Source organism: Chlorocebus sabaeus, chromosome 16, assembly GCF_047675955.1.
Source record: "Chlorocebus sabaeus isolate Y175 chromosome 16, mChlSab1.0.hap1, whole genome shotgun sequence".
NCBI lineage: Eukaryota > Metazoa > Chordata > Mammalia > Primates > Cercopithecidae > Chlorocebus > Chlorocebus sabaeus.
In genome coordinates this window covers 66,425,657-66,435,061 of record NC_132919.1, presented here as the reverse complement: position 1 = coordinate 66,435,061, position 9,405 = coordinate 66,425,657, and the positions used below count along the sequence as shown (strand labels likewise).

At 47.9% G+C, this 9,405-nt stretch overlaps 1 long non-coding RNA gene across 1 annotated transcript; it reads left to right on the top strand.

The window, feature by feature from the left end:
- The first annotated feature begins 3,510 nt into the window (after positions 1-3,510).
- Positions 3,511-5,112, top strand: LOC140708784 (uncharacterized). The gene is made up of 2 exons (XR_012088986.1): positions 3,511-3,741; positions 4,449-5,112. It is a non-coding gene; the product is annotated as an uncharacterized lncRNA (long non-coding RNA).
- Positions 5,113-9,405: the final 4,293 nt, after the last annotated feature.

The following is a 9,405-nucleotide window of genomic DNA, read 5'->3' as shown; positions in this document are numbered from 1 at the left end:
ATTGCTGGGTCGTAGACAGGTTTCATTTTATAAGAAACTACCAGCTCTTTACCCAAGGTGGTTGTATCATTTTACATTCTTACTAATAATGTATGAGAGTTCCAATTGTTCCACATCCTTGTCAACATTTGATGTTGTCAGTCTTTAATTTTAGCTTTCCTGGTGGGTGTATGTTGGTGTCTCATTATGGTTTTATTTTATATTTTCCTGATGACTAATGATGTTGAGCACTTTTTTATGTGTTTCTTGGCCATCTGTGTGTCTTCTTTTGTGAAGTGTCTATTCAAATATTTTGCATATTTTAAAAATTGAGGTATTTATCTTTTTATTATTGAGTTGTAGGTATCCTTTATATATTCTGCATATAAATCTATTGTCAGATATGTTTTGCAAATATTTTCTCCCTGTCTGAGGCTTGCATATAATTTTGTTAATAGTGTCTTTTGAAGAGCAGAAATTTTTAATTTCGATGAAGTCCAATTTATCAATCTTAAAAATATATATATTACTTTCTGTGATCTATTTTAAGATGCCTTACCTATTCTCAAATCCCAAAATATTCTCCTGTTTGCTTCTAGAAATTTTAACTTAAAAAATAATTTTAACTTTTGATTGATTTCTATGATCTATTTAAAATCAATTTTTATGAATAGTGTGAGGGAGGAGGGGTTGAAATTTATTTTTTTCCAGGCCGGGCACAGTGGCTCACATCTGTAATCCCAGCACTTTGGGAGGCCACAGCAGGTGGATTGCTTGATCCCAGGAGTTCAAGACAAGTCTGAGCAACATGGCAAAACCCTGTCTCTTCAAAAAACACAACAATTAGCCAGGTGTGCTGGTGAGCACCTGCGGTCCCATCTACTCAAAAGGCTTAGGTGGGAGAATTGCTTGAGTCTGGGAGGTAGAGGCTGCAGTGAGCTGAGATCACGCCACTGTACTCCAGCCTGCGTGACAAAGTGAGACCCTGTCTCAAAAAAAAGTTAATTTTTTTCCATATGGATATTCAATTGTTCTGGCACCATTTGTGAAATAGACTTTACATTGGACTGCTCTGATGACTTTATACAATAATCAAATGACTGTTTAATTGTGGGTCTATTTCTGAGGTCTTCATTCCGTTTATCTATTTATTTAACCATATGTTACTGCCACAATATTCTGATTACTATAGCTTTATAATTAATAAGGCTGGGCACAGTGGCTCACACCTGTAATCCTATTGTTTTGGGAGACTGAGATGGGAGGATAGCTTGAGGCTAGGAGTTCAAGACCAGCCTATGCAACATAGGGAGATCCCATCTCTACAAAAAATTTTAACAGTTAGCTAGGTGTGGTGTGAACCTGTAATCCTAGCTACTCAGGAGGCTGGGGCAGAAGGACTGCTTAAGCCTGGGAGATCCAGGCTGCCGTGAGCTATCGTTGCACCACTGCACTCCTGTTTGGGTGACAGAGCAAGACCCTATCTCAAAAAAAAAAAAAAAAAAAGTCATAAATGTCATGAAGTCAGACAGGATAAATCCTCTAATTTTGTTCATTTTCAAGGCGGTTTGGATATTCTAGGTTTTTTGCATTTCCATAAAAATTTTATAATCAACACGTTCAATTTTGACAAGAGTCTTCTAGGATTATGACTAAAATTGAGTTGAATCTAGAGATCATTTTGGAAAGAAATGTCATCCCAGCAATATTGAGTCTTCCAATCCATGAACATTTATTTAGGTCTTGAATTTCTCTCAATAATATTTTGTAATCTTCAATGTAGAGGTCTTACATACCTTTTGTGAAATTTATTGCTAAGTATTTCATGGTTTTAAAAAGAGCTATTAAAGATGGAATTTTAAAAACATGATTTTTTAGACAGTCTTACTGTTGCCCAGGTGGAGTGCAGTGGTGCGATCACTCACTGCAGCCACAACCTCTCAGGCTCAAGCAATCCTCCTGCCTTAGCTTCCCGAGTAGCTGGGACTACATTTGTGCACCACCACGCTCTGTTAATTTTTAAATTTTTTGTAGAGATGAGGTCTCGTTATGTTGCCTAGGCTGGTCTCAAACTCCTGGGTTCAAGTGATCCTCCTGCCTCCACCTCCCAAAGCGCTGGGATTATAGGCATGAGCCACTGTGCCCAGCAGGAATATTTATTTATTTATTTATTTATTTATTTATTTATTTATTTATTTATTGAGATGGAGTTTCGCTTTTGTAGCCCAGGTCGGAGTGCAGTGGCATGATCTCGGCTCACTGCAACCTCCACCTCCCAGGTTCAAGTGATTCTCCTGCCTCAGCCTCCCGAGTAGCTAGGATTACAGGTGCCCGCCAGCACACCCAGCTAATTTTTTGTATTTTTAGTAGAGATGGGGTTTCACCATGTTGGGCAAGTTGGACCTCAGGTGATCCACCTGCCTCCGCCTTCCAAAGTGCTGGGATTACAGGCATGAGCCACCGTGCCCGGACAGGAAACTTTTAAAATTTCATTTTCTGTTGACAGCAGCAGAGGTGAGTGCCAGAAAAGACAGTCCATCAGGATATCCTAGGTGTGTGGGGAAGTGGGGTGGAGGAGTACCACTTATTTGCAGATGGCTGTGCAAGACCTGGGAGCGTGGAAAAGAAAAGTGGCCGTGTGATGGGGGAAAGTCGGATGCACAACACTTTCAAGAAGACTCTTCCCCTCTCTGCCCTGTTCCTAAGAAGGAATGTTCTTCCTCAACACTCTCCTGGGAGGTGAAGGCAGGACAATGCCAAGGGGCCTTGGGAAGGTGTTCCTGTTCCGCCACACCTTTTGAGCTGCATCATTCAGCCACCCCTCTGTGGGGGCTGTTGCCACCATGACCTGAGATGAGCATGGTCCTCTGGGGACAGATGAGCTGGCCTCAGTGGTACAGGTGATATACTCTCCCCTCTCCAGGAGAAGCCACAATGGCCCCTGATCCTTACTTAGCTGGCTCAGCCTGCAGGGAGGAGATGGGGACTGAAACACCTGGACCTTCCTCTACTCAACATATCATAGCCAGGACAGGCACAGTGGCTCATGCCTGTAATCCCAGCACTTTGGGAGGCCGAGGTGGGTGGATCACTTGAGGTCAGGAGTTCGAGACCAGCCTGGCCAACATGGAGAAACGCTGTCTCTACTAAAAATACAAAAATTATCTAGGTGTGATGGCACCCGTCTGTAATCCCAGCTACTTGGGAGGCTGAGACAGGAGAATCGCTTGAACTGGGGAGGCTGATGTTGCAGTGAGTGGAGATCGTGCCACTGGACTCCCGCCTGGCCAACAGTGTGAGGCTCCGTCTCAAAAAAAAAAAAAAAAAAATTCACATCCAATCCCCTGGCCTGGCTTTCCTTTTTGCTCCCTTCCATTGACTGCCTCCCTTTGTGGTCTCTCCAGCCTGTTTTCCCATGTTGCCCCACCCAGTTATAGAGTCAGCTGGCCACATCTCTCAAAGGTGCCAAAACTTCCAACTCATGCTCTGAGGAAGGATTCTTAAGAAATAGAAAACTGGATAATCCAAAACTCCACCCATACTGGGTCCTGTCCCTGTCTTGTTGGGAAGAATGTGGGTGGAGAAGGAGGGAAGGAGAGCAAGAGAGCTTCCCCCTTGTGAAGCAAGAGGACCATTGGAGGAGGAGCAGTTGCAGTGCCAAAGGGGACTTTCATCCCTTTGTACCCCTCACAGTGCCCCAGAAGCCCCTTCAAAGAAAGATGTACTCTCCATACTTCAAGACAATGCTAGTTACTACAACAGGTAAACCCCCAAATATATTTTATTTCTCACTCATTTACCAGTTCATTGCAGGTGTTCTTGGTTGCAGGTGACCTTCCCCCATGCAGTGATTTAGAGACCAGGTTTTTTCCCTTTTGAGGCTCTACCACCCCCTGGTCTATGATCTTCTACACTCATTTAATAGGAGGGGAAAGAGACCCCATGAAAGGCATAACCATGGCTCAAAAGCCTTGGCCTGGAAGTGGCACACGTTACTTCTGCTCCCATTCCATTGGCAAGAACGTGTCATGGGGCCAAGGGGTCCTGGGAAACATGGTCCCTGGCTCAGCAACTGCCTCCCAGTGACAATAACACTGTCATGTTGCTGTCCCTGCCACTGAGCTCTGTTGAGTTTTCACCAGTCAGGTGGCCTTGCTTTTAAACTGTGCAGAGCTCTCTGGATGTGAGGAGTTATCTCCCACTCCATCACCAGCATGGTTTCTTACTGTCTCCTCCATTGTTGAGGTTGAACAGGCTCTTCTCCAGCCCTACCCTCCTCCCTCAGCCACCTGCGGTCCCCCTCCTAGTCGCTTGCCTAAACCTGACCTCCTCCAAGACACTTTTCAAAGATCTCAGCATCTTCCATTCTCTGGGCACCCTGTTTGCCATAAACACAAGTAGGAGCACTGTTTGGGGAACATATGTGCCCCTCTCTCATCTGCTTGCTAATGTTTAGTATTCTTCAACAGAGCACCAAGGTCTTCTCCCCATGACCAACACCACGACTTCAGATGCGTGTCCCCAGCACCAAGACTTCAGATGCGTGTCCCCAGCACCAAGACTTCAGATACCTGCACCCTGGGGGAGGGGGCAGATCTGGCACACAGGAGAGTGGATGACTGGGGGGTCTTTATAAGTCCTTGCAGAGGGGAGGGAAGGAGAGCAAGGAGACCCTGGGCAGGGGCAGACAAGGGAGCCAGCTATTGAAAGGGAGGCTTTGGCTATATTTTTCAATCAGTTCTATTTTTTAGTCATATGTTGAGCATCTTCAGCTTTTTCTAAACACACTAATCAAATAGTGTCCACTTATTAAATGCTGATATGGTTTGGCTGTGTCCCCAACCAAATCTCATTTTGAATTGTAGCTTGCATAATTCCCACGTGTTTCGGGAGGGACCCGGGGGGAGATCACTGAATCATGGGGGCGGTTTCTCCCATACTGTACTAATGGCAGTGAGTAAGTCTCACGAGATCTGATGGTTGTATAAGGGGAAACCCCTTTCACTCGCTTCTCTCATTCTCTTTTTGCCTGCCACCATGTAAGACATGCCTCTCGCCTTCTGTCATGATTGTGAAGCCTCCCCAGCCACGTAGAATTGTGAGTCCATTAAACCTCTTTTTCTTTATAAATTACCCAGTCTTGGATATGTCTTTATTAGCAGCGTGAAAACAGACTAATACAAATGCCAGCCTTGTGCTGAGCACCACTAGCGCTTTTTATAAGCATGGTCTGATTTATCTTCCCAACAACCTAGTGAGGTAGGAACTCTTATTTTATCCCCATCTGGCACAGGAGAAAAGCAAGACTTGGAGAAATTTAGTAATTTCCCCAAGGTCACATAGCTTCTAGTCATTCTAGAAGAACTTGGGTTTGAACCTAGGGATCCAACCTCAAAGTCTGCCAGTCCTCTGTGCCTCTGTCTCCTCTTCCTCCGGGATACCCAGCATGGCGAGGCACTCAATGCTCATTGACTACCCATGTCCTCTTCCACACTTCAGCCTTCCATGCAGTCAGGGTAGGGTCATGAGACAAACTCTGACCAACAGGCTGTGAATGGAAGTGACAGGTGTCATTTCTGAACCGAAACACTGAAGTGCTGGTGTCCAACCCTCCTGTTCTCTCTTGGCCTTTAGTGGCAACCACAGAGGCCATGGTTTGAAATGGTAGAGCCACTAGAAGGAAGCAGCCTGTACAAGGGACAGCTAACCTGGACAGTTACCCAACCTGCAGCAGTTTTGTGTGAATGAGAAAAATCACCTTTGTCGCGTCAAGAAGCCGCTAAGATTTGGAGGTAAATGTTTACCTCAGCACACTATAGCCTCTCCTGACCCATACACCAGAACAGGACACCAGATAGAGCAGGGTTCCACCCAGTTGGTTACTGACAAGGTGGTGCTCGCAGACATTTTGTTTTATATACTTTACAGTGCTCCAGAGTAAGGCTGGAACTGAAGGACTTTCTAAAACACAAGTTCCCAGCCAGACGTGGTGGTTCACGCCTGTAATCCCAGCACTTCGGGAGGCCAAGGTGGGCAGATCACTTGAGGTCAGGAGTTTGAGACCAGCCTGGCCAATATGGTGAAACCCCATCTCTACTAAAAATACAAAAATTAGCTGGGCGCGGTGGTGGGCGCCTGTAATCCCAGCTACTCAGGAAGCTGAGGCAGGAGAATCACTTGAACCTGGGAGGCGAAGGTTTCAGTGAGCTGAGATTGCACCACTGCACTCTAGCCTGGGTGACAAAGTAAGACTCAGTCCAGTCGCAAAACAAAACAAAACACCAAAACACAACAACAAAAACACCACAAGCTCCCAGAGGCAGGTGGGAGAACACTGAGGGTCTTCATCAGCCCCCTGGGGAGCAGGAGCCCCTGGCCCAGCCTCCCATCCCAGCTTCCCCTCTGCCCTGCGTCAAACTTCTCCCTGTTGCTGGTTTCTAGAGCTGTTCCCCTCTGGCACAGCCCCTCTGTCTCCACCCCCAGCAGCCAGCTTCCAGAAGCTAAAGCGAGACACCACTGGCCCCTCCCCAGATGCCGCCAAATGCCTGGAAGTCTCCCCACGCCTCACATTGTCTTTACTTCACATTGTCTTTCAGATGAGTCCCTGGGGATGTGGAGCTCTTGCGATTCTGCCGTCTGATCCTGCAATCCAGGAAATCACCACTTTCTGGCCTCTGAGGACTGGAGAGCCAGTGTGGCAGGCAGGAAGCTCCAGTCTGGGCTGTCCACTGCCAGGTCAGGTCTGGGGAGAAAGTGGAGAGTCCCAGGCCCAGGATGGGCTCCTGGCTGGGGTGGGGAGGGCCAGGACAGCCAGTGTGTTCACTCTTCCCACAGATGGTTCTGCAAACCCTTGCGAAGCCTCTCTGTGCGCCTGGCCCTGTGCTTGGTGCTACGGGAGCACAAAGGCGAGAGATGGTGGCACCTGACTTCCAGGAGCCTCCTTCCTGCAGGCCCAAGTAGGATATTAGCTGCAGAGAAACAGAGCAAAGGAAAAAATATCAGTCAGGGATTTTTCACTTGCAAGTGATGTGAACCCAGGGCCAGAGTAAGATCTATAGAGATCTTATATAGATCTCTATAAGATCTATAATCTATAAGATCGCAGTGGCTCACATCTGTGGTCCCAGCACTTTGAGAGGCCAAGGTGGGTGGATCACTTGAGGTCAGGAGTTTGAGATCAGCCAGGCCAACATGGCGAAACCCTGTCTCTATTAAAAATACAAAAATTAGCTGGGCATGGTGGCATGCCCCTGTAATCCCAGCTACCCAGAAGGCTGAGGCAGGAGAATCACTTGAACCTGGGAGGCGGAGGTTGCAGTGAGATTATACCACTGTACTCCAGCCTGGGCGACAGAGGGCGACTCTGTCTCAAAACAACAACAACAACAACAAAACAAAAAAGAAAGGAAAGAAAGGAAGAAAGGAAGAAAGAAAGAAAAAGAAAGAAAGGAGGGAGAGAGGGAGGGAGAGAAGGAAGGAAGGAGGGAGGAAGGAAGGAAGGAAGGAAGGAAGGAAGGAAGGAAGGAAGGAAGGAAGGAAGGAAGGAAGAAAGAAAGAAAGAAAGAAAGAAAGAAAGAAAGAAAGAAAGAAAGAAAGAAAAAGAGAAAGAAAGGGAAAAAAAGCCCTGATACAGTTCTGGCTCTGACTGGGTCACAGCCCCAAACCTGAACGGATCCCATAGCAAGCACAGGGTTCGGGAGTGGAGCGGGTGGGAGAAAAGATGGGCTACTCTGACTTCGAGACCTGGGCCGCATGCGCCTGCCTGGATCCTGGGGGTGGAATCAGCTTCTTCTGGACCACATGTCTGAAGGTTGGGGGACAGATATTTCTCATGGAATATTGGGGTGTTTTGACCAGAAGGAGAAAGGATGCTGGGTAAGGTCACAACCAAGGCCTGCTGCTGGTGGGAGAATGGAATATGCCCTCAGAGAAGTATGAACCAAGGGCTGTGGGAATTCAGAAGAGGGAGATGTCATGCCCAGCTGAGGGGGTCAAGGAAGACTTCATGGAGGAGGAGCATCTGGGTCTTGAAGAATGACCAGAGTTTGAGCATTGGATCTCGTAGGATGGGAGGAAAGGGCATTGTGGGCTCAGGGAACAACGTGAGCAGAAACCTGGATGTAAGCCCAGAGAGAAGCAGAGGCTGAAGCCGGATGAAGGAAAGGCCTCAAATGCCAAACTAATGGGCATGGATTGAATTTGGGGAGCCAAGGATGGGATCATCAGATCTGAGCTCCTGGAAACGCGTACTAACCACTCAGGGGCCCAGCTCCCCACCCCCGCCTCTGGCCTGCTCTGCGTGCCCACAGATCACTTTTTCTTTCATTCAGCTCAGACAGATCTGGAGCTCTCCAATAGAAACACGTACTCAGAAATGGAGGAAAAGTGAAAACAGAAAGTGTGATTACAGACCTTAGCTTTCTCCTGCCAAAGTAGAGAAGCTTGGGTACCTGTGATAGCCCCCCTCTTCTCTGGGCTTAACCTGCCCTCTCCCCTCTGCCTGCTGAGCCCCAGGATGGGTGGGGGCTGTGCTGGGGGTAGACAGCGTGCTCTCCCTGTGGGACCCTCAGGCTCTCCAGGGTCCATTCCCGCCCTGCCCTGAATAGTACTTGCTCTGTAGCTGCCCTGACTCAGGGCAAGGCGGGGGGCACCCCCAATTCTCACCCCCTAAATTCCTGCCCGACCCTGGAGCCACTCTGCTCTTATTATGTCACCAGGAGGTTTTTCCAAGACATCTGCCAAGAATCCGATGAAAATCAGCTGAAGGTTGAGTCTGCGCTAGTTCTCAGCCCCTGAAGGGTGAGCAGGGCCATGTTCCAGTCAAACGTGTGGACTTTGGATTCCACCTCTGTCACTAAGATGGGATAGAGATGTCGTGTAGCCTTCCCAAGCCTCGGTTTTCTCTTCTGCAATAGAGAACTAATAAGCTCCAGCTCACAGGATTTGTTGGAGGATTAAACAGGATCCCGATGTCACTTACAGACATGGGACATGTCTGCAATAAGCGGTGACAATGATGATGGTGAAGAAGAAGATAATGGAGATGAAGGAAACGCCAGGAGGGGAGACATGGACCAGCAGGGTCTTTTCCTTTGGATTGCTCTGAGCTGACACCAGGTGTGTGTGAGTCCACACCGACAGGCTGGACAGATGGATGGGCAGGGGGTCAGGACACAGCACAGGGGCTGAGGGCAACACATCCCCAACCACACTTCTAGGCTCTGAGCTAGCCTCACGCTGCTGGACTCAAGAGAACCTCAACATGAACACTCATCATGTCCTCTAGCCTGGAGCTTCCCAAATTAAGGAAGGGGTGGCCTCTGGGTCATTCCAGAAAGCCCTGGGATTCAGACTGTGCCAATGTTACTTTGGGTGGACTCCCTGAGCCTCAGCCTCAGCCTCCCCCATCAGTTAGGGGATCCCAAT